This window comes from Amborella trichopoda, chromosome 10, assembly GCF_054954075.1.
Source record: "Amborella trichopoda isolate Santa Cruz 75 chromosome 10, AtrichopodaSantaCruz75HAP2 v2.0, whole genome shotgun sequence".
In the NCBI taxonomy this organism is placed as follows: domain Eukaryota; kingdom Viridiplantae; phylum Streptophyta; class Magnoliopsida; order Amborellales; family Amborellaceae; genus Amborella; species Amborella trichopoda.
Window position 1 is genome coordinate 3,272,894 of NC_142345.1, and position 25,153 is coordinate 3,298,046.

Sequence of the window (25,153 nt, forward strand, 5' to 3'; positions counted from 1 at the left end):
ACCAATCAAAAGTAACTTTGGTGGGGTTTTTGTAACAAAATATGTTTTCAAGTATTTTGTTAGGAATATGCATATGTTTCTTGTCAAAAAGATGATGGATATGTATAAAAATCATTCAAATTCCTTCCAAATTATTCAGAATCCCTCTCAAGTCTCAAGTTTAAGATGATCCTAGAGGTTTGTGACACGATGTAATATACCTATCAACAACATCTTACATTTGGTCTCTCTCTCTCACATCTATACTACCAATCAATAATAACTTGTATTTCATTTGTCTCTCTCTATTAATAATAATTTACATTTGGTCTTTATCTCATGTATAATGCGAAATGAAAGTATATATAGTGTATTAGATTAATATGGAAGGTGTATATTTGAATCAATATACATGAAAAGGATCGATACAATATCTTTTATTTTATGGTAATTTGGGTATAATATAGGTCTCTATAACTTATTTATATTCTTGTCTTTATATTTGTCCATATAAGATAAGCTTGTATATTCATGTTAATTAATGGATATTGAGTCTCTTCAAATAAACCTGAGACTTTTCGCATGATAATAGAGCCAGATTCATCTTTTTCATATCCATTATTGTATGATCGAGTATGTTAATATGTTATTACTCGATGATACTTTGTTTCAAAAGCAATTTGCTAAAACGCTTCCATGGTTGCCTTGATCAGAGTTGTTCTTCCAAAGAATGTGGTGCAAAATTCAGGTCCCTAACTTCTCTGTCTCTCTTGCTCTGATTTTCAAATCTAGGTTGTCTTGGTGACAGTATGTCTGCCACTGCTCTGTATTCTCTTATTCTCCATAAAAAATTTCCTCTCTCTCTCTCTCTCGGTATTCTTAAGGGGCGGTGGCTTCTTTTCATGAATAGGCCATGGGAGTGGTTGGTTGACTATGTTTTTTATTTTAATTTCACCCCACTTTTGTTTTGATATTTCATCTCTCATGTTGACCTTTTGAAACTCTCTATCTCTAAAATCTGCCTCTAAAATCCGCTCTAAACCAATTTGTTAGCTTCCTGTTGGGGTAAGGTTGGTCTAAATGGTAGGAGTCGATCAATTTTTTATTTTGAATAAGCATCAGGGCCTAAATGGTAGGAGGTTTTTTATTTTGAATTAATTCAATTAGTTAGTTATTATTTTGGTAGAGCTATTTGTTATTAAAAGTTTCTAGTTGATTTTTAGGAAGATTTGGTTGATGTAGAGGGGGAACAAAAGGCTATAAGCAGATTGCAAAGGGGGTCAATGAATGAGCAGATTGCACAGGGCGTCAATGATAAAATACTATCTTATGTCTTGCTGGAAATTGAAGTTACCCTCCTGGAAGAGGGAATTTACTAGTTTTCTTGTTATCGTCATCAAATAAACCGTTTGATCCTTAACAATTGGTATCAGAGCAAATCTTGAACCTGTGGTGAGAAGTCATGGCAGATAGAACTAGACAATCAGAGGTCAAGATATTTGAGATGGAGCTCAAACAAATCAAAAAGAACAATGAAAAGCATGGTGAGGCTCTCCAAGAAATTTATGCAGTTGGTGACTGCCATCAACCTCAAATATGATGCATTGTCGACATCTTTAGCCAATCATCAATCTGAAATGGGGGACTCGACTATGGCTACACCATCGCAAATGATGACGGCTGCTAGAACATCCCCAACAAGATATGCGAAAGTTGATTTTCCAACGTTTGATGGAGAGGAACCCTTGGGGTGGGTAAATAGGACGGAGTAGTTTTTTTAATATAATAACACCCCAGAAGGGGAGAAACTGGCCTTGGCCTCCATCCATCTAGAAAAAAAGGTACTCCAATGGTACCAATGGTTCAAGAAGACCACTAGATAAGTATCATGGAGTGAAATTGTTTGTGCTCTGTGTACAAGGTTTAGGCCTAATCCCTATGAGGATTTTGCTGGTGCGCTTTGCAAGCTAAAACAAACCTCTACTGTTAGTTCTTACCAAGAATAATTCGAGCAATTGGCAAACAGGACAATGGGACTTCCCGATGACTTCTATGCCACCTGCTTTATTAGTGGAGGACCTTCGGCCAGCAGTACAGATGTTTCGGTCTACAAACGTCATGCAAGCCATTGGCCTGACGCGACTATAAGAAGAGCACACTAATATCTTGAACCGGTGCCAACGGTTTGGGATCGCCAAAACTAACACCCCTCTTATTAGCACCGGCATCCCTGGCTGCCATACCAGATATACCACCTAGTTCGACGGGGTTTCCACCGATCAAACACCTCTCACTGGCTAAGATGAAGGAGCGAAGGGACCGGGGGCTATGCTACAATTGTGACGAAAAGTATGCCTCGGGGCATGCTGCAAAAGGCAGCAAATATACTTACTTAATGCCAAGACTATCTATGAAAGTGGTGATGAGGCTGATGTGGAGCAAGAAGAGGAGCCCAATGATAATGAGAAGGACCCAATTGTTTTCGTGAATGCCATATCTGGGTCAACTTCATCAAATGACAACAGATTATTGTTCTTATAGATTCAGAAAGAGCACACAATTTTCTAAACCCCGGAGTTGCCAAGAGAACTAATTGTTTAGTGCAAGTTGCCCCGCCCTTTGATGTATTAGTAGCTAACGGTAGTAAATTGATTAGCAATGCGATCTACAAGGATCTCAAATGGGTGATGCAGGGCACCACTTTCCAAGCTAATGTACATCTGCTCTCACTTAGCGGATGTGATTTGGTCTTGGGAGTATAGTGGCTAGTTACATTGGGCCCCATACTATGGGACTTCTCATGACTACGATTGCAGTTTACCCTTGATGGAAAGAAGCACACCCTATGCGGGGCTCAGAAGGGTCCAGTACACCTTGTTGAACCATTTCACATGTGTAAAATCATTAGCAAATGGGGAAAAAGAGTGTTGGCTTAGCTTTTCTCTTTGACTGCAACTAAAAAAGAAGGGGCTACTGATCCAGAAATACAGGCACTCTTGTATGAGAATGAAGACATCTTTACATAACCTATGGGGCTACTGCCAAGCAGACCCATGACCATCAGATTCCCCTGCTTCCTGAGAGCCAACCTGCAAATGTATAGCCTTATCGATACTTGTATATGCAGAAGAATGACATAGAAAGGCTTGTGCATGAAATGCTTGAAGTTGGTATTGTTCGACCTAGTACAAGCCCATACTTCGTGTCAGTCTTACTAGTTTGAAAGAATGATGGTTCTTGGCGCATGTGTATTGACTACCACACCTTGAACCGGCTCACCATCAAAGATAGATATCCAATTTTGGTGGTGGATGAGCTCTTAGACGAGCTGTATGGTGCTTGTTTTTTCTCCAAGTTGGATCTTAGGTTCGGCTACCACCAAATTTGGGTGCATGGAAACGTTGTGCACAAGACGATGTTCTGCACTTACGAAGGGCATTATGAGGCTTTGGTGATGCCGTTTGGGTTGACAAATGCACCATCCACTTTCCAAGGGATTATGAACAAGGTATTTTGACCGTATCTTCCACAATTCATTTTAATATTTTTTTATGATATTTTGATATATAGCTCCTACTGGTTTGACCTTTTAATACATGTGAGGTATGCCCTTGATATGTTAAAGGAACACAAACTATTCGTAAAGCACTCCAAGTGCCTATTTGGGCACCATGAGCTCAATTTTCTGGGTCACATTATTTCAGGTGACGGAGTGGCAATTGATCCATCTAAGATCGCTAGCATGACTCAATGGCCTAAACCAAAGACGCTCAAGGCCTTGCATGGGTTCCTTGGTTTGACTAGATATTATCGAATATTTTGAAGGAATATGGAAAAATCAGCAAGCCGCTAATTGATATACTAAAAACGGACTCATTTCTATGGTCTCGAGAGGCTAAGCAGGCTTTTGAAGCAATCAAGGTGGCCGACCACCACACCAATCCTCACATTACCAGACATCTCTAAAACCTTTGTGGTGGAGTGTGATGCATCTAGCATTGGTTTGGGAAGGGTGCTAATGCAAGAGGGAGGACCCATAGCCTTTACAAGTAAGGCTCTTTCTAGACGCAATTTGGGCTTCTCTACTTATGAGAAGTAGATGTTAGCAGTTGTACATGTAGTCACCCATATTTGTTGGGCAGGCATTTTAAGAATCATACATATCATCATAGTTTGAAATTTATGTTGGAACAACGGGTAGTCACTTTAGCTCAATAAAAATGGCTAAAGAAACTCATAGGGTAGGACTATGAAATTTTGTATCGGAAGGGTAGTGAAAACATAGCTACAAATGCATTATAAGATGTCAATAGTGTTGTTGTTTTGGCTATGTCTTCTTTTCATCATATTTGATTCGAGAATGTTAAACAGGGTTGGGCTGAAGACATGGAGCTGCAAGGAATGCTCACCCGGGTTTCACTTGGACCCAAAGCGAGTTGCGTTACAAAGGACGACTCGTGCTAGGAACTAAGTTACTCTTAAAATTTCAAGTGTTACAAGAATTTCACTCCAACCATGAAGGAGGACATTTAGGAGCACATAAAATTCAAAAGAAGGTGGCAAGATCATTTTACTTGCAAGCAATGTGTTCACGTTTGTTACTAAGTGTGATACTTGTCAAAGCTACAAGGGAGAAATTGTGGCTACCTCGGGGTACATTGCAGCCCTTTCCAATTCCAGATCGAATTTTGACGGAAATTTCCATGGATTTTATAGAAGAGTTGCTGGTCTCTTTTGGGAAGAGTGTCATTTACGTGGTGGTCAACAAATTGAGCAAATGTGCACATAACATCCCATTGTCTCACCCTTATTCAACCATAACAGTAGCCCAAGCCTTTTTAGACAAGATTTTCATGTTACATGGGATGCCAAGGTCAATCATCAGCTACCGTGATCCTATCTTCATTAGTCAGTTTTGGCAGGAATTCTTTTTACTGCAAGGGATGCAGCAACAAATGATCTCGTTCATCATCCACAAACTGACGGCCAGACAGCAGTGGTTAATCGATGTCTCGAGACGTATTTGCGATGTGTCACTGGGGACGAACCCAAGCATTGGGCTTAGTGGTTGTCATTAGCAGAGTGGTGGTGTAACACTGCAACTCACACATCCACACAAATGCCTCCATATGAGGTGGTTTATGGTCAGCCACCTCCGGCAGTGATACCTTATGTCATTGGAGCTACTAATGTTGATGTTGTAGATAGAAGTTTGTTAGCTCGAGAGGCTATTCTCCGGCTTCTAAAACAGATATGGAATGGGCCCGAAACCATATGAAGCAGCAAGCAGACTGTCATCATTTGGTATGTGACTTTGAGATTGGAGACCTATTATGTCTTCGTTTACAACCGTATCGACAATCCACTGTGGTAGTTCGCCATGCCATGAAGCTATCTCTGAGGTATTATGACCCCATTCCCATCATTCAGCGAATTGGGAAGGTAGCATACAAGTTGTAACTGCCCACTAGGTCTTGTGTGCACCTAGTGTTCCATGTATCTTGCCTCAAAAAGAAATTAGGCGATCGTGTTGTTATGCAGGCCAACTTGCCTGAAACTGAGGAAGACAAACATTCAAGTTGAACCTGTTACAATCTTGGACCGTAGGCAAATTAATCGAAGAAAACAAGTTGTGACAGAAGTTTTAGTGCAACGGTCTAACATGGATCCTATTGAAGCAACACGGGAAGTTTGGCATCAGCTCAAAGAGAAATATCCACACTTTCAACTTTAAGGACAAGATTGATTCCAGGGGGTTAGGAATGTTAGGTGCCCGTTTGGATGAGGTTGGCTAAATGGTTGGAGTCAGTCAATTTCTTGTTTTGAATAAGCATCAAGGCCTAAATGGTAGGAGGTTTCTTATTTTGAATTAATTCAATTAGTTAATTTTATTTTGGTAGAGCTATTTGTTAGGATAGTTTCCTTAAAAGTTGCTAAATGATTTTTAAGAATATTTGGCTGTTGTAGAGGGCGAACAAAAGGTTGTACGTAGATTGCAAAGGGGGTCAATGTAAAAATGTTATCTTCTTTATTGCTAGAAATTGAGGTTACCCTCTTGGAAGCAGGAATTTACTGATTTTTCTTGTTATCTTCTTCAAAAAACTGCTTGATCCGTAATACAGACACAGAGAGATAGAAGCACATGTAAATTTGCCTCCTCTATCCCTCACTTAGCTTTTCGCCTCTCAGATGTCCCTTAGCCACTCGCCTAGATTTCTCCCAGTAGGATCTGTCAAAACCATCAATATATTGTATGAAACTACTAATTATGAAAATAAATGAAATAAGATAAACATTTGAAAATACCCCAAAGCCTGTAGTTATGTTACGCTTCTGTCCTTTGAAAAATGGCCTCTAAAGAATCGCCTTATCTAATATCACCGCCTTCCCTTTGAAAACAACCCACCTCTAACAAACAGCCTCTGAAAAATCCCTCTGAAACCACATTTAGGTCTGAGACCAACTCTACTATGAAATCCCTAAAACTTCCACTAAAACAGCCTCTGAAACTGGCTCTGATCCCCCTTTTGAAATCTCTAAGACCTACTCTAAAATCCGCTCTAAAACCTCTGAAACCCATTTTGTCTCGTCAAAAACCCTTGAGGCCAAAGGGAGACCACCTAAACTCGTCAGTATTCTACATCATTTTTAACGTGCTTGTATCCTTGGGGTGAATAAAGAGATATCCAGTAGTAAACTGGCCCCATCGGTGCCCAATACACCGCCAGACCACGAGAACACTATAACAATAAGCCTAAAATTGGGCAACCTCTGAAGAAGTGTCAGAATGGCTTCAAATTTCATGAGAGGGTATTTTTGGATACCCTAAGGACACCAATAAAATTTCGTCACGTTCTGACAAGTTTTGATATGATCAAATTGAAACTTGGTTTTCAAATCCAATTCCTATCATGTTGAAAATGGATCCTATAACTACATCCCTATTTTTTGGGTCTCAAAACAGTACCAGGCCACCGTCATTGGATCCAAAATGTCGAAAAACCCTCAAGTACCAAATTTCAGCTCAATAGGACCCTCTAGGATCATTCTGAGCCCAACTTACCATAAAATGGTGGGTTTTACACGACTCGGTGAACCAGTTTCCATTTATGGAAACCATGTTTTCTCATTTCGAGATAATTTTCAAAAGCTCATAACTTGCTCGTTTTGAATCTAATTAAACTCAAATTTGAACACGAGCTAGATCTCGAAATATGGAACGCATCATGGCATGGCCCGAAAAGAGAATTTCGAGAGAGAAGATTGACTTGAAACATGAAAATTCATATTTTATAAAAGAAAGAACCTCCAATTCTTTAAGAGGTCATAGCTCAAGATCCCAGTGTCGGATCGTCGAAAGTACGGGTGTGTTGAGATCGTGCTTCGAAGAGCTACAGTTTGGTAAAATTTTTATGTATGATCAAAGGCGGGATGACATGAATTTTGAGGCCGAAAATGACATACTTTTTTATCACTGAAATCTCATTTTCCAACGACTTCCCAAAATTGGAATATGCGTAAACGGAGACCAAATGGACGAAATTTATTGCAAAATGATTGTAATAATATTCCATTCAATTTGTGATCAAAATGAAGGCTTGGAACGTCATAAATCGTATCGGATTGGTGGTTGAAGAATCACAATTTTATAGAACTTGACCAGATTTTGGGTCTTCTTAAAAAATATGTTTCAAGATGATCGAAGGGTATCAAAACGTGCGCAAAAGTTCAAGCATCGATTATACGACGATTGATCACCCGACTTACGACCGTAAGCATCCAAAAAATCTCCTAAGGCCTAACAATAGCAAGAGGCCCCTCATGGATTGATGGTTTTGTCATTTGTTGAAAAGTGCCTAGGGGTATTTTGGTCATTTAGTCCAAAACGGAATTAATATTTTAATTCATAAAATATGTATTTTTTTATAATTTTAGGTACCTTTGTTTAGTAGTTGCTCTATATAAGAAACCAAGCCATTTGTAAAAAAAAAGAACTCTTCGTCATTTGTAATCTCTCTTGAGCAATTGAAGTAAATTCTTGAGTCCTTAGTTTCTTGCCTTCACTTTGCTTTCAAATTCAAGACCAAGGTGAGAGGATAGAGAAACATTTCTTAGGGAGAGAAAATACCCCTAGAACCCTACACTTCCTAGAACCTCAAAGTTCCAACTCCTTTAGGATTCCCAACCCCCAATCCCATACTCCCTAGAACTCCTAGCTTCCATACACCTTAGAACCCCAAACCCAACCTACTCCATACACCTTACCTTAGCTTGCCTATACCATAGCCTACATCATACACCCTATACCATACACCATTGTCCCCCATTAACTTTAGCCTACCCATCCTCCTTAGTTCCCATACACTATACCTTAACCCAACCCAACCTACCTAGGCCATACACCTAGACCCTTAGACTCTAGTTTCAACCCACCAAGCTTAAGCCTCTCTTTCTCATGTGCATGTAAGGAGACCAATAGATGTGTACCTAGACTCAAGCTCATCTATCTCTTCTCTCTTCTCTCTCTCTCTTCTTTTCTTTTTTTTCTATCTTCTCTCTTCTTTCCCTCTTTCTCTCTCTTCCTTCTCTTCTTCTCTGTTCTTTTTCTTTCTTTATTTTTCCCTTTTTTTCTCTCCTCTTTCTCTCGTCTTTCCTTTCTTTCTCTCTCTTCTCCCTTTCTTTCTCTCTCTTCTTCCTCTCTTTTCCTTCTCTTTCTTTGCTCAGACCCAAGGCGAGTCCGAGCCTCTCTTTTCTTTTTTTTTCTTATCTCTCTCACACTCAAGTATACAAACCTATGTCTAGGGCGGTCTTGGCACTCTCTTCCCTCCTTTTTATTCTCCTGTCCTACTCTCTCTCTCCCAGTTGACGAACCCACACCATAAGCGGGTCCGCCCCTCTCCCTTCTCCCTTCCTCTCTTACTCTCTCTCTCTCTCACTTGACGGACCCATGCCAAAGGCCGGTCTGCCCCTCTCCCTTCTTCCTTCCTCTCTTACTCTCTCTCTTCCAATTGTTGAACCCGCGCCATAGGCAGGTCCACTTTTCTCTCTCTCCTACTCTCTTCTCCCCTCTACTCTCCACCCTCCCTTAGAGCTCAGACCCCCGCCATAGACGAGTCCATCTTGGTTCTCTCGTATACTTCCATCTGCCCCTCCCTTTCTACCCTATTCGTCCTACTTTATCACCCAAGCCTATCCGCCCTACTTCCTTTCACACCTCCATCCGCGCCTTCACCCGTCTTGCACACCTCCGTCCGCCCTCACTCGTCTTCCGCCTCTATCCGCCCTCACTCTCCATCCTCCATCCGTGCCTTTACCCATCTCATACACCTTCATCCACCCTTTCACGCTTCAACCTCTATCTACCCCTATCTCTTGCACCTACCTTGTCTGCCCTCTCACTCCTTAAACTCCATCCGCCTCTATGTCCTCACTAACTCTATCCGCTCCTATCTCCTCACCACCCTATACTCCCATCTCTTCCCTATAGACCCTATTCACCTCTTTGATCCTATCAATCCTTTTTTCACACTTTTTTCTCTAAATCATATCTTTAATTCTTCATTTGTTTTATTTCATCTTCTTATTTCATAATTCTCCTCTCTCTCTCTTTGTTTTTCGTTTCTTTCACTCCTTGAGTACTCGACTCTGGGTCTTGAGATAGTGCCCTAGGGTTCTAACTCTCAGATTCCTACTCTAACTACTATCTCGTACAGTGAAGTCGGGTCGTAAGAGTCATTGATTCTCTTATACTCGGTCACTCGGGTGGGTCATCCTAAATCAGCTTTCTTTAGAATTCTGACCCTTTCGCTACTCTAACTACCGAATCACATAGTGTTTCTCTCTCTTTCACTTTCTTCTCACTTGATCACTTTCAAGGGGCCTTTTTAGTTTAGTGACATAGTTATAGGATTAGTCCTATAACTCCACTTTTCAAATCTTCCGAGTACCAAGGCTTCGAATCTGGTACTTTTCTTGTCTCCGGCAATACCTCTTAGGAGAGGTTATGCCAGGCGGTTACCCAGTTTTCTTTGGGTCGTCTCTTCACTCCTTTCATCTTCTCCTTTTTCTTCTCACCTCTAAATTCTCATTCTCATTCTTCTTCTTCCTCTCGCTTACTTCTTATTTTTTTTAACCCCTTTACCCCCAAAACTAGAGCCATTCACCCACAAAAAAATATATCAGAGAGGAGTACATTTTATTTAGATTTCATTAGCAGTTTTCAAGTGAGATTTGAGGTGAAGCATTGAGTTTAGAGAGGGGACTGCATCCAAACCGTGTTGCTGGACAGCCGGAGGGCTTTCGTTCATTGATCTAAGAGGGCAATAGCCCAGGCTTATCCCACTAACACAGACCGCGGTGAGGTAGGTGCTCAACTCCATCTCTTTATTGCATTAAAATCCTCTCATAGTTGGACATACATATCCCCACGTGACACACAAGCTGCACGCACACTCGTGGTAGTCAGGCGATTGTTCGCAAGGGGGTCTATCGGACCCAGGCCCCTGAGGGAAACCGGGAGAGTCGGATCCAAGCCCGACCAGTTGGGAAATCCTTTGAACATGAAGAAAGCATCCTTGAACTCGCCAAAAAAGATTACTCATGTTTGCTTTTTTTTAGTTCTTTTCGTTTGTCACTTTCCCTTCTCTGTGCCTTAATCATGTGTCTAAATTCGTTGTTCCCTTTCAAGTAAAATACCTTTGTAAGCCCCTTTACAAAAACTTTGACAGACGACCTATTTGTACAAGTGATAGACCATCAAGTTGTGATGGACTGACCATTTTTTTTCATCTGTTATGTAATATAAAAAAATCATATGTATCCTGGAAATCATCTTTGCTCTATCCTGGTTCTGTATGATCAAGTCTATGATTCTATTATTCGATCTTGTCTGTCTATCTGCAAGCTGTTGAATCGGTATTGGATATGTACCGAGTTGTATTAACTCTTCCATGTGCCATTATGTTTATCAGTTATCTCAACTACTTTTCTGTCTGTAGAGAAGATTTGAAGTTTTTATATGTTGCTCAAGTGTGCTTTATTCGAGCCTTCTGTTCCAGAGGCTTATTGATCTTCCATTCTTTGAGCCTGACATGTTCTGTTGTTCCTTTATACTTGCTGATCAAAAAATCTGAGCATATAAAGCATTGCTTTTATCAGTCACGATGTGCACCTGCTGATCCAATTACTTGTTTCCGTAACTTAGTGACCAAACTCTAGCTACTCTCTCTCATAGTATCTTGAGTTTGAGGAGGACTGTGAAAAGAAAATATATATTGTCTACTAGGTTGTATGGAAGACGTATATTGTAATCAATATATATGGAAATGGTAGATACAATATTTTGTATTTTAGGGTAAGTCTAGGTATACTATAGGTGTTCATAACTTATTTTTATTCTTGTTATTTTTATTTGTCAATAAAAGACAAGCTTATACACTCATATTGAGTAATAGACACAGAGTCTTCAGAAAAAACCCGAGACTCTTCACAATACCTATCAATAATAAATGACATCTCCTCTCTCTCTATTTCTCCCTCCAGCTCATATGGCACACGTCTTAATCCAATGAGCCTTGAGAACTTCTCAATCATGAATGCAGTGGAAGACAAGCAATCAATTCTAAGTTTGGAACATTAAAGAATAAACCTAAAGAAATTGTCCTCCATATGGGGTTCAAGATCTCTCTCTCTCTTGAACGTTCACACAAACTTTCCATTAATTATTAAAAAGTTTACAAGGTATACACGAGAGAGAAAAAAATTAGAAAAAACGAACCTTAACACATTTCTCTCACACACACACATTTAGTAGACTTCTAGAATTTGATTAATAAGGCCAGATAAAAAGGCACATAACTATTTATTTTGGCTCTTATAACAGTATAAAAAAAATAGAAATTTTGTTTTTTTGTAATTTGTCACTAGCTAATTAGCCAAATTCTCCCAAATATTAAAAAATTACATTTTCTATTATATTTATGTACTTTTATGATTTTTTATAATATTTTTCGCTCTCATTAATGTAGATTTGCCTAAATGCAGGTTGTGGTTCTTGTGGGGGTTTCTCTAAGTGGACAAGACATTTGTATTGAGCTATTAAATGTTGCAAAAGAAGTTCACCTTAGTTCAAAGACCTTGGAAATCACTGAAGGCTTATCAAAAGTTGTCTCTAAAAACAAAAATTGCCAACTTCATTTGCAGGTTTAAGGAAATATCCCTTTCTCTCTCTCTCTCTCTCTCTCTCTCTCTCTCTCTCTCTCTCTCTCTCTCTCTCTCTCTCTCTCTCTCTCTCTCTCTCTCTCTCTCTCTCTCCACTTTCATTTGTAGGTTTAAGGAATTATCCCTCTTTCTTTGTCTCTGCATGTTAATCCCTTTCTCTTATCTATCTGAAAAGCCATGGAAATTGATGTTGCAGATAGAGTCGTTGCACGAGGATGGGAGAGTTGTATTTGTTTATGGTACTTGGGTTATTGCCGATTCCATTATTTACTGCACCGGGTAAAATTTATTATATTTTCTCTAGTATTATATTGTATTTATCCAAATAACTAACATAAGCCCAACAAAACCTTAGAATTTAGTAAAGAAATTCAATGTTTTCAAAATATTCAAAAGCCATCAAGAAGGGAATGTATACCATCAGACTGTTATCACGGGTACGAGAAAGTCATAGTATCTCTTAGCCATTATGTTGGTAAGATAGTGTTATGTTTTTATCCTAGAATTTGTTACTATTTTTCTTCAACCTTGAGTGCGGCTAATGGCACACTTCTAATGATCCGAGAGGGTTGATCTTAATTTTCATGTATAAGTAATTCTCCTATATAAAAAGTAAATGGTTTCATTATATACAATTTGACTAAGCTCAAAGTTTAAAAGAAATTTTTTCAAACTTCGTGACACACACAAGCTATCAGATTTTACATCGTATAATTATAAATAATTCATGTACCAAAAGTAAATAGTCTTATTGTATATAGTCCGCAAAAGTAAAATGTCATAACATATAAACACAAACCGCACACAAATTAAAAATCCTTGTTTGAACTAAAAAGGTAAAATTAGTGGTCAACTTAAGGCGTTTTCAAGACAAACGTCAATATTCTAACGGTCGACTCCCCGGACATAAAATGTATAAACTATTGTATTCCTGTGGGACCAAATTGTGTATTTACTCCCTACTCCCTAAAACAAACCAAAGTGTCGGGGTATTCTTAGGACACCAAATTTTTGGTATATAATCTCTTCAACCTAACTACTAACCTCAAACAAGAAAAGAACAAAATACTACGTAATGATCCTAAAAGTGACAACATTCCTCTTTTTAAGAAAGGACGTTCAATTTTTGGAGGGTGAGATATGATTGTTGAGGAATTCAAAATCTTTTTTTTTATTTTTATTTTTTAAAAAAATTATCATCTATTGATTGTTAAATAGATCCCAAAATTTTGGATAAAAAATCCTCCCAAGTATATTACTTGCCAAGGGAACAAGTGTATAGTGTGCTCATATAAAAGCATAATATACACAATATATAAAAAATTGGGAATCTGACTAAAAAATAAGACAATGGCACATTATAAACGGACTACACTACCAAGCCATCGTCGTCGAAGCCTTTTCTAAGTCATCTAAAAGTAATTATAATTGAGAAAGCATAGCATACACCACACGTCTATTCAATGCAATATACACGAAAGTTAGGGCTTGCCCTTTTGTAAGATTGATGGTGGAGATGAACTGTTGTACAAATGAACAAAATGCAATGACTACATTGGATCATCTCCATCATCTATCTAGACGACCCATGATGAATGGTTTGCTTGTGTATTATGTTCCATCCACATCATGTGTCTTTAAAATGTGTACTTTTTTATAAGTCTCTAAACTCATAGTCTAATTTTGATTTTACTGTTGGGATTTTTTATTTTACTGTTAGGATTTTTTTATTATTTTTTTGAGTAATTCAGTGGGGATGATGAGCCCTTATCCATTTTTTGAAATCGTTGTTGTTTTTTTAAATGTATTAGGTAATAATGAAATCCTAGACCTTAACTGAAGTACGAGTCGTGCTACTAGCATGACCTCAACCCCATTCTCATTTGACTATTGGTAATTGGTCTAGCAAAACTTCCATACGCCATAACAGTGCCTTGCCACATTCAATTCAGATCACCAATCTGGATGGAAATTGGTCGGGACCTAACTTGTTCTAAGATGATATGATTCTCAGCCCAATATATATATATATATATATATATATATATATATAAAAGCTTATCTAATTTTTTTTAGGTCTCTCTAAATCTGTATACCATAAACCTCTATTTTAATTATTTTTTATTTCATTTAATTTAATTTGTGGTATTTTCTAAATCCCCAATTTATACTGATTAAATTGTTGATCCAACAATTAGATACAGATCTGTGGATAAACGATTTGCCCCATCAATCTAGGCTTTCAAATACTGCCCTCATCAAATAAAAAATCAAGGGATCTGTAAACACATCAAAGATATGTGTCTAGAGAAATAGAAACTTTTCGCATAAGCAAAGTCACTTATTGACTCTTAAGGCATTGAATGAAGTGAAATGTATGTTCTCAGTAATAATTGAATTTTGCTTCCTTTGTTTTTTTTTTGCCCCAGATATTCCTACTTATTTCCATTCCTTGATACAGAAGGAATAGTGGTCGTGGATGATAACAGAGTGGGACCTTTGTATGAGCACACTTTCCCTCCCTCTCTTGCTCCCTCTCTAACTTTTGTAGGCATCCCAAGAAAGGTATGCATTGGCTTTAGGTACTAGATTTTACATTCAACAAATTATTTGTAAGCATCATTTTATATTATTTAGAAAGAAATTTTCTAAATTTGTGTAAAAATATAAAAGTTATACTTATTTCTCAAAGGTATTGAACCTTTAATATTTCTAAATAAATTCTTTAGAATTCTGAAAAAATCAAGGCAAAGTAGCAGTATCTTTTTGTGTCAAATGTGGTCCTCCCCTTAGCTTTCTAAAAGAAACAAAATACACATTTTAAAAGGAATCGGCCTAAGGAGTTGTCCTGTCTTTGCTTATAAATTTAAAAAGAATGGACGTATTTCTTTCTTTTTCCCTATAGGAGGATTGCATAATCAAAGGGAATATAGAAAGTGAAATCTCGTTTAAAGACTTATTTGTAGTCCTGCACATGTACAAGGTGAAGCTAACAAAAAAAAAAAATTTGTTATTTCAAATTTCTTAATTTCTCAATAGGCTTTTGAAGTGCATAGATTTTGGGGCTTCCTTTCTTTGAAAGCCAAGCAAATTTGGATCTCCCAAGTATTGTCTGGTAGAACGCAACTCCCATCAAGTGAAAATATGATGGAGGCTATTAACCAATTCTATCATTCAAGGGATGTGGCAAGCGTATCAAAGCATAACACATAAAAAATTGCTAATTTTGAGGTTAGTATTCTTAACATTATCAAGAAGTTACAATCTACTCCGTCCGTCCCTCTCTCTGTCTTTTGTATAAATATCTTGTGCGAGCTTTCCTATATTTAACCCCACAATATCTAGCAATGTGTGCATAAGTGTACTCTTCTAGGAGCACACTATACACTTAAGTCTCTCAGGCAAAATACCTTCTTAAGATGATTTTCTAAAGCTAAAAGTTTAGGATCAACTATAAAATTATTACATGATTATTTTCAAATTCATAAAAGGAATTTTGAGTTTTTGAGCACTGAGATCTCACCATCTTTTCTATTCAATAGGAGGGTATTTTTTTCCAGGCATATGAATAGTGCATGTAATTTTATTTTAATTTTATTTCTGTTCATTCTAAAAATATTCCTAGATAGGGTGTTTCTTGAGGGAGTAGGTGTACAATATGCTCCCATGGGCATGTAATCTTTTTGGCTTGTAACCATCTCTCTCTAATGTTTCAGTATTGTGATTGGTATGCTGATCAGTGCGGGTATCCTCATCTTGAGGAGTGGAAGAAAGTACTCATAATATAAAGTGTAAGGAAACAAATCACACATTTGGAGACTTTTAGGGATGAATGGAATAATGAAGATGAGCACTTTCTCCAATTGGCCTATTCAAGCCCTCATTACACACAACATGTAATTGAAGATCCACAACAAGAAATGCATTAAGCTTTTATGTTTTTCTTGAAACCACTGGTTAAATGAGTTTCCACTTTTGATTAGGTGCATAAAATGGCATTTGAGTACAATATAGTGGTGCTCTTTTGGTATTGAGTACTGGTTCCTATAATTTAAAATGTGCTTGAGAGATCATGACTCGATGATAATTGTATTGTGTTTACATTAAATTATAGAAGAGAGGGATTCTCTACATCAATTGGAGTCGTTCTTCTTCTTTTTTTTTTCTTATAAAAAAGAAGCATTGTGCACAATAAGACCATTTATTTTAGATCTAAGGAGGTCGTATTCACTTTTGGCTATTAGATGTGAAATACGACAACTTAAAATATGTTACAACATTTGATAAATTTTATTTTGGAGTTCGTGTCTAATCAATAACATATCTCAAGCTACCTGATCTCATATTTAACGGCTAATGGTGATTGTGACCTTTTTGCACTGAAAGTAAATAGTCTCACAATATACAATTTTGTAAGAAAATATGTTCAATCATTTAGAAAAATATTTATCAAATTTGAAAGAAAAAAAAAATCAGCTTTCTTTCACTCACGCCTTCGGGTTCCATAGCTGATATCTCTTCGAAATATGCCAATATGTCATTGGCGTTAACCTTAAATTGCTCATGATTTATTCAAATTTAGCAAAAATACTTGTGTAATATTAAATATTCTGTAAAAGCTAGACTATGATATTTGGAATTTGGAAAATATATCTTATATGCCAAAATATTTTAAAAAGTTAATGGTAATATGTTTTCAGTTTTTTGTTTTAGAAGTTTACAAGCAAAAATATTCCTTGAAATAACGAAGGAGCTGAGGTGCTTCCCATTTCCAGCATAAACGATGAGCACCTCAAAGTAAATAGGGTGAGGTTGGAATAAGGTTGGCCCCTATAGTGTAGAAGTAAGGTGCACCTATAGAATTTACTTAGAGATATCGTTTTGGCGTCGCAAACCTTATGATGGCTTCAAAATCTTTTTTAATCCTTAGTTATAAAATTTTAAATTTCAAAAATAGTACAAATTGAGCAGATCAAGAAACACTTGAAAATCTTAAAATTAGATAGTCCAAATAACTGCTTACAAGATGCAATATTTTTTGGACTTAGAATTTTTTTTTCTTCATGTCCATTCATATCAATGTCGAGATGATCAGTTGGAGGGTTCTCATATGCCAAAACACTCTGTACTATAAGATTTTTGAGGTGCACCTACAGTATAAGGTTGCGACCTCTCTTCTTTTTTTTTTAGGTTATCTATTTTATTGCTAACACATCAAAGAGAAATTACATCATCCAGACTTACAATAAAAATCAAATCAAAAGAGACCCCTCTTTTTGTTAAAGCCTATGCAGTACTATTTGCGTCTCTGTAGACATGGTGGAAGGAAATAGTCATTACTTCAATGATATCAGGTTGCAACCTTATGGTTTTAAGTTTCAATTGACATCCCTCACCCAAATTAGAATTCAACTCAAATTGAAATTTAGAGGGCAATATCTGCATTCCCTCACCCAAACTGGGGTGTCTACCACCAAGTTCAAGCCTAAAGGAGAAGACTGTTGGAAACACTAATGTGGGCAAGTACTCGGCCCATTCCCAATCCGAGTACTTCGCCTGAGTAGTGACTAATACTGTAGCAGCAAAAGATTGGTTGAAATTTATAAAAAATACAAAAAAAAATAGAAAATATATGTTTGAAATTAAAATGAGGTTAACAAAGTAATAAAATAATATATTTTAAAAAATAACTTGGGATTAGGGGTATTTTAAAAATAATCTAAAAAAAAGAAAAACCATAAAAATAAGTGGTCATGACCAAAACACTTTTCCAACCTTTGTCAAATATAGAAAAACAACTAATTTTTTTAGGATCTTTTATGATTTTTTTGAATTTTGTAATATCCACGTGTGGGACACCCAACTCAAGGAAACTCGAACTCACCTTCTAGTACTCGAGACTCGGACCGAGTAGTCAAACCCTGAGGGAGAATATATATCATTTCTCAATCAAAATGGGACATCTAACATCAAGCCAAAGAAAGGAGATTTTTTTTGTTTTTTTTTGACAATGTTAAAAACTTTTATTAAATGCATGTTGAAACAACATCAGATTATATCGCAAAAATTAAAGCATAAAAAATATACAAAGAGGGAAAGGAGATACTGCTCTTGTCTAAGTAATCAACTGCCCCATTGGCCTTGCAGTAAACAGGAGAGAATGAAATCTGAAGGCAAAATGTAGAGCAAAGATCAAACATGTTTCAGCCCAAAGACATGAAGGGACCAGTGAATTCTTTGCTCCTGCTTATACCATTTGATGAAATTGAGGGAATTACCTTCAATCCTAAGATACCATTGCTGACAATGATTTCCATCCCCTGCAAAAGGGATGAAAATTCAGCCTAGCTAGTCATTGTATTTTCACAAGGTCCTGCATTAAAAAAGATAATTGATCCCTCATGGTCTCTTAGTAGGCCTCAAATACCAGCAAGACCGACATTGCTTATCGAGCTACTATCGAAATTGAGTTTAAGAGAGCCTTCAGGAAAATATTTCCAAACTAAGTGAGGATGAAGATTGGGAGTGAAGGAGAATACAACATTACTCAAATTAACAAAACTGTCAACCCGAGAAATTCCACGACCTTCAGTTGCAAAGGAAAACCAATTCCATAGAGACTGCAAGATACGATATTTAACACCTTCAATATTAAGAGAAATCCCATCAAAGTTCTCCTATTGCACTCCAACCAAATCTACCAAACAACAGCACTCCTAAAAAAATTTCAAATTAGAAGACCTTTAGAAGGCAGGCAGACAGGATTGAGATGATGAATGATATCAATTAAGTTCGCATGAAGCATAAGAAATAAACCCAATATTTGGAAAGCCTATCGCTAAATACTAAAAGCAAAAAGACAGTGTAAAAATAAATGGTTTTCAGATTCTTCATCATTCTTAGACATAAGAAAAATAAATATTTGATAAAATTTTGCCCCTTACTCGAAAATTGTCAACCGTAAGGCATTTTCCTTGCATAGCTATACAGAGAAAGGCTCAAATCTTCATTGGTATAAGTCATTTCCAGACTGTACCAAGGGCGAAATTAGACCATCTTACTTGATCATGAAAGAGTAATATGTAAGCAGACCTAATCAAGAAAAACCCATCATTTTCGCTTTCCCAAACAATCTCATATGAGCTAGCAGGAGAGATCTATATACATCTTGTAGGATATTGAGCAAATTCTGAAGTTGCACAAAAACACAATCCGACAACCTGTTATAACTGCACCCGATGTCCCACACTGAGCCCGAGGGAGAAGAATGAAGGTCAGTAATTTTGGTTGTCAGGAGTGAAGCTGTAGCAAAGAGATCTAGAACTAAGAGGAGAAGAAGAATGAAGGTGAATAATTTTGGTTCAGGAGTGAAGCTGTAGCAAAGAGATCTAGAACTAAGAGTTAGAGTGGGCTATCCCCAACCCACTTATTGAACCAGAAAAACAGATATCATCCTCATTACCAACTAGCCAATGAATATTGCTTAAAACCCCATTTTTATAGCTAAAAGTACATTTCCGAATCAGCGAGAAAATCCACCACCATGCCCTTTCTTGATTAAATGAGTAAATATGGTCGAAACCATATTTTGATGCCAAGACTTCCTTCCAAAGATCATTTGGGCCCTGAATAATTCTCCACCAGCACATAGAAAGGAGAGCCCAATTCATCAATTTCAGCTTACGGATACCCCGTTCTCCCATATTGATCGGCATACACATATGTCCCAGCGAACCAAGCGATGTTTCCTATGAGTCTCATCAACGGATCTCCAGATAAAGTTGTGCATATACTGTTCAATAATCTTAATCACATTACCTAGCAGCTGAATAATAGACATCACGTAAATAGGTAAGTTAGCGTAAGTGGATTTGACAAGGGTTATACGGCCTCCCAAAGATAGAGTCTTTGTTTTCCCAAATCAAGCTTTACTTGATATCTACGAATAAACAAGTCCCAAACTGCTCAAGGAAGGTTGGAATCCGAGGAGGAAACTTATCAGTTTAACAACCAAAAATAAGAGCAAGAAACTCCACAATGTCCTGGCAGCAAGAAACCCAACCACCACAGTTTTATAAAAGTTGACCTTCAAACCAAGAGCAATATGGCAACAAGAGGAAGACACTAAGCGTTTTGACTTGTATCGGATATGCATTACATGAGGGGTGTGGTTTCTGTAAGGTTGCAACCCACCTTAAAATTTTATCATAACATGTAATTTTGTTGTAAAAAATTTTTAGTATATCTATTTTCATACCTAACTAGAAAATTTAAAAATTTAAAAATGGTTAAAATCAAGTAGATCTATAAATATATGAAAATCTTGAAAATGAACGGTCTAGATAATGTATTGCAAGATGCACTATTTTCAGGACTCAAAAACGTTTTCTTTTCATATTCATACACCTCGATGTCGAGATGATCGATTAGAGGGTTTTTTCAACATTAAAACAATATTTTCGATAGAGTTTTTACTTGCATCCTTAATTCTACATTTTAAGGTTGCAACCTTATTAAAACTTTTCCCTTAACATAAAATAAGAATGTCATTGACATATTGTAAATAGGAGATAACTGGCCAACGATCCGACACCTGGGGACTTGTCACAAAACCTTTGGTTTCTATATTTTTTAACATCATACTAAAAACCTCATCAACCAGAGTGAAATGAAAGGGAGATAAAGGGACCTCTTGCCTAATACCCAGAGAAACCTTGAAAAACCCATTCCAACTTCCATTGATAAGAATAGAAAAATGTATTAAAGAGTGAAAGCCTGAAATCCAAGAAATCCATTTTATCTTAAAACCTATATGTCTCATAATCTCATGTAGAACCTATCACTCAACTATGTCAAAGGCTTTCTCCATGTTCAGTTTTGTGACCACTGTAGATCTCCCTTAAAATGTTCTAGAATAAATATATTATTGGGCAATAAGAATGCTATCAATAATCATTCTATCACAAATAAAAGCATTTACCAGAAATTACAAAAGGGAGAATAATTTTAAAACGCTTAGCATGGACATATCGGTGTTATAAGATTCGTTTTCATGGCCAAAGTTGAAAACTTTTTCCTTGCACCCAAAACCAAAATGAAGTGGCTTCCAAAACTGAGAAAGGTCGTGTTTCAAGCTTTCAACCCAATTTTGTTAGCTTTAGTCAACAATAAACCTGCATTGCATACAAAATTTTTAATTTCTTTTTATTATTTTTTAAAGGGTGCAGTTTGTATAGAGCCAAGCCTCTAAATATCAAAATAAAACGCATCTTCAAATAGTGCCGAGAAATCTGGTTTTAATACTGAAAATCTTTGTGATAGCCTTGAAATATATTTTCATTTCTAAATATAAACTTTCAAGTTTAAAAAATAGTGCAGATGGAGTAGATCTATGAAAACTTGAAAATATTGAAAATTGACCAGCCAAAAATGTATTAGAGATGCACTATTTCCAAAACTTGAAATCCATTTTTTTCTCATGTCCATACATCTTGATGTCGAGATGATCAATTTGAATATGTTTATATATCAAAACAATCTCTTCTAATGAAATTTTTGAGATGCACTCTAATTTGATTGTTCAAAGCATCGCATTGACATAATTTTTTTCCTTTTCTAAATACCAAAAACTTTCCTAGACTCACCAATCTGCCAAAGCACTTTCGCCAAACCCTAGAGGTTTCCAAACTGAATTCAACGACATTCCAATTATTAGTATTACATTAATAGAGACTAGATTGTTAAAGGCGTGGCAATTAAGTCAACCAACAAACCTGACCAACCCGATAGATTGACCTGACGTGGGTCTAGGTCAGGACTCAAATGGTAAATCCGGCAAGTTGGATCCATGTTCATTTGATCTGGACTCGACTGGGTCAATCTAGATCTAGGTTCATCCTAAATCTTATCGAGTTTGTTCAGGTTGGGGTTTAGAATATATATATATATAGAAAAATAGTTTAATGAGGTTGCAGCCCTATCAAAATAAATAAAACACCATCTCATAGCCCATCAAAAATCTCAATTAAAATATTGAAAAACCTTCGTGGCTTGAATATGATGATAGCGAAAAAAATTAAGATTTCACCTTCTTGGCTTGAATATGATGATGGCGAAAAAAATTAAGATTTCAAGTTCTAAAAACAGTGTATATTGTAATAAATTATCTAGACCGTACATTTCATCCTAAATATAAGTGTTCAAAGATCTGCAAGATCTATACTATTTTTTGAGTTTCAAATTTTATTTGTGGTATTGGAAATTGATTTTAAAACCATCATGGACATTTCTGTTGCCAAAAGCGTTGTCTGAATAAGGATTTAAGGTGAGGTTTTATTTTGTTTTCATAAAGCCTAGGCCTTAAAAAAACTACATCCATATATATATATGAGAAATATTTTTATACTTCCCCTTACAGCATACAAGATATATGCTTCCCCTCTCATCCAGTTGTCCATTGTAAATCCGATGCCTCAAAGTATTTTAATTTTAATTTTTTTTACACATTGTATGAATATGAAATTTGGTACATGCCATCGTCCCATTGGGGTGCACCTAAAAAAAATATTAAAAAGAATATTTCAATAAAATATAATGACCAAAAGACCCCTTAAAACTTTCAAGGGTATTTTGTTCATTTTATTTTATTGATAATATTTTTATAAGTGCAAGTTTAATAGAATAGTGGACACCCAATATTTGGTGTCAAAATAATTAATATAGAAAAACCTGATAGTAAAATAGTATAAAGACGTGCCATTGTGTTTTGGGCTATCCATTTAGAATAGATGGGTGAACGACGGGAAGCATATAAAGATTGCCCTATATATATATATATATATATATATATATATATATATATATGGAAAATCTTTCGGTTAGCCCAAGGGCTAACATGACGATATGAGCCCAACGGCCCAGATTGAATCTGGGCCGATCTATCGATCACGACCTCATTTCATGTCTGAATTTTATTTTATTTTTTCTACAAATCCAAATCACTTGAAATTTTAGGCGTGTGTTCTTCTCATCAAGCCGCACCTAATAAAAATATAAAAAATATAATCCAAAAAAAAATTGACCAAATACACCAAAAATTTTATAGGGGGTATTTTGATCAATTTTTTCATGTAAAATATTTTTTTGATATTTTTCAAAGATTCACCTAATTTTTATAAACACACGCCGAAAATTTCAAGTGATTAGGATTTTTTTAAAAACAAATTAAAATTCAAATACTATGGAGCATTTGTGATCGTCAGATCGGGCCATTGGGCTCATATCATCATGTTAGCCCTTGGGCTAAGAGGAAGATTTTCCTATTCACCTATTTTTGAAAAACACACACCTAAAATTTCAAGAGATTAGGATTTGTAAAAAAAAAAATTAAAATTCAAACACTATCGAGCATCCGTGATCGTCAGATCAGCCCAAATTCAATCTAAATCTGGGCCGTTAGGCTCATATCAAGGGCTAACAGGAAGATTTTCATATATATATATATATATATATATATATATATATATGGGGAAAAGTTTATATAAGGTTGCAACATTAAAATGTAGAATTACATATGCACCTCAAAAATCTATCGAAAATGTTGTTTTAATGTTTAAAAACCCCTCTATTTGATCATCTCTACAACGAGATGTATGAATATAAAAAAAAAGGTTTTGAGTCTCATAAATAGTGCATCTTGCAACACATTATCTAGGCCGTCCATTTTCAAGATTTTCATATGTTTATAAATCTCCTTGATTTTAACTATTTTTGGAGTTTAAAATTTTCTAATTACATATGAAAATAGATTTAAGATAATCCTAAGACTTTTTTATGACAAAATTACATGTTATGATAGAATTTGGAGGTGCGCCTTAATTGGATTGTTTAAGGTTGCAACCTTATAGAAACCGCACCCATATATATATATATATATATATATAATGATGATGTAATAAAAATATTGAAAAATAATAATTTACAAGAAATAAAATTATTAAAATACCCTCGAAAAGTTTCAGGGGTATTTTGGTCAGTTTATTTCCTACTAATTATTTTTAAAATACTTTTATTAGGTACGCCTTGATGAGAATAATGGACGCCAAAATTTCAAGTGATTTGGATTTGTAGAAAATAAAATAAAATTCAAATACAAAATGAGGTCGTGACTGTCAGATTGGCCCAGATTCAATCTGGGCCATTGGCCTTATATGTAAATATGAGCTAGTGGAATGTTGAGTAAGTTAAGTTAATAATAACCTAACAAAGCCCATTTTTAATATAGTATAAAAACGGAAAAAGTTAAGGATGCAACCTTATAATGTAGCACAACGGATGCACCTCAAAAATCCATCAGAAAAGGTAGTTTTAATGTTGAAAAACCCTTTGATTGATCATCTCAACATCAAGATGTATGACCATGAAAAAATAAAAAGATTTTAAGTCTCAGAAATAGTTCATTTTGCAACATATTATCTACATCATCCATTTTGAAGATTTTCTTATGTTTATAGATCTACTTGATTTTAACCATTTTTTAAATTTAAAATTGTATAATTAGATATACAAATAGATTTTGAGATAATACTAAGAACATTTTACCTCAAAATTATATATCATGATAAAATTTGAAGGTGCACCTTACCTCTACAGCTACAGATGCATCCGTATGCTAACCGCACCCGATAAAACAAGTGACACATTCTAAAGAAAGTGTCCAATATACCATCTACATTGTCTAAATAAAATAAACAATGTTGATTACTACTTTTTTTGGGTAATTCAGTGAGGAAGATAAGCCCCTACCGGTTTTTTCAAGTAGATGAGGAGTTCACTTTTTCAAGTAGATGAGGAGTTAATTTTTTAAAGCTATTAGTGAGGTGGTGTTAGTGGTGGGAATGGAAACCACAACGTGGTAAATAGGGTGTGGGGTGCTACCACCACGACCTTAACCCCA

At 36.1% G+C, this 25,153-nt stretch overlaps 1 pseudogene; it reads left to right on the forward strand.

The window, feature by feature from the left end:
* Positions 1-16,127, forward strand: part of LOC105420993 (flavin-containing monooxygenase FMO GS-OX-like 9) — a 36,320-nt pseudogene extending 20,193 nt beyond the window's left edge.
* Positions 16,128-25,153: the final 9,026 nt, after the last annotated feature.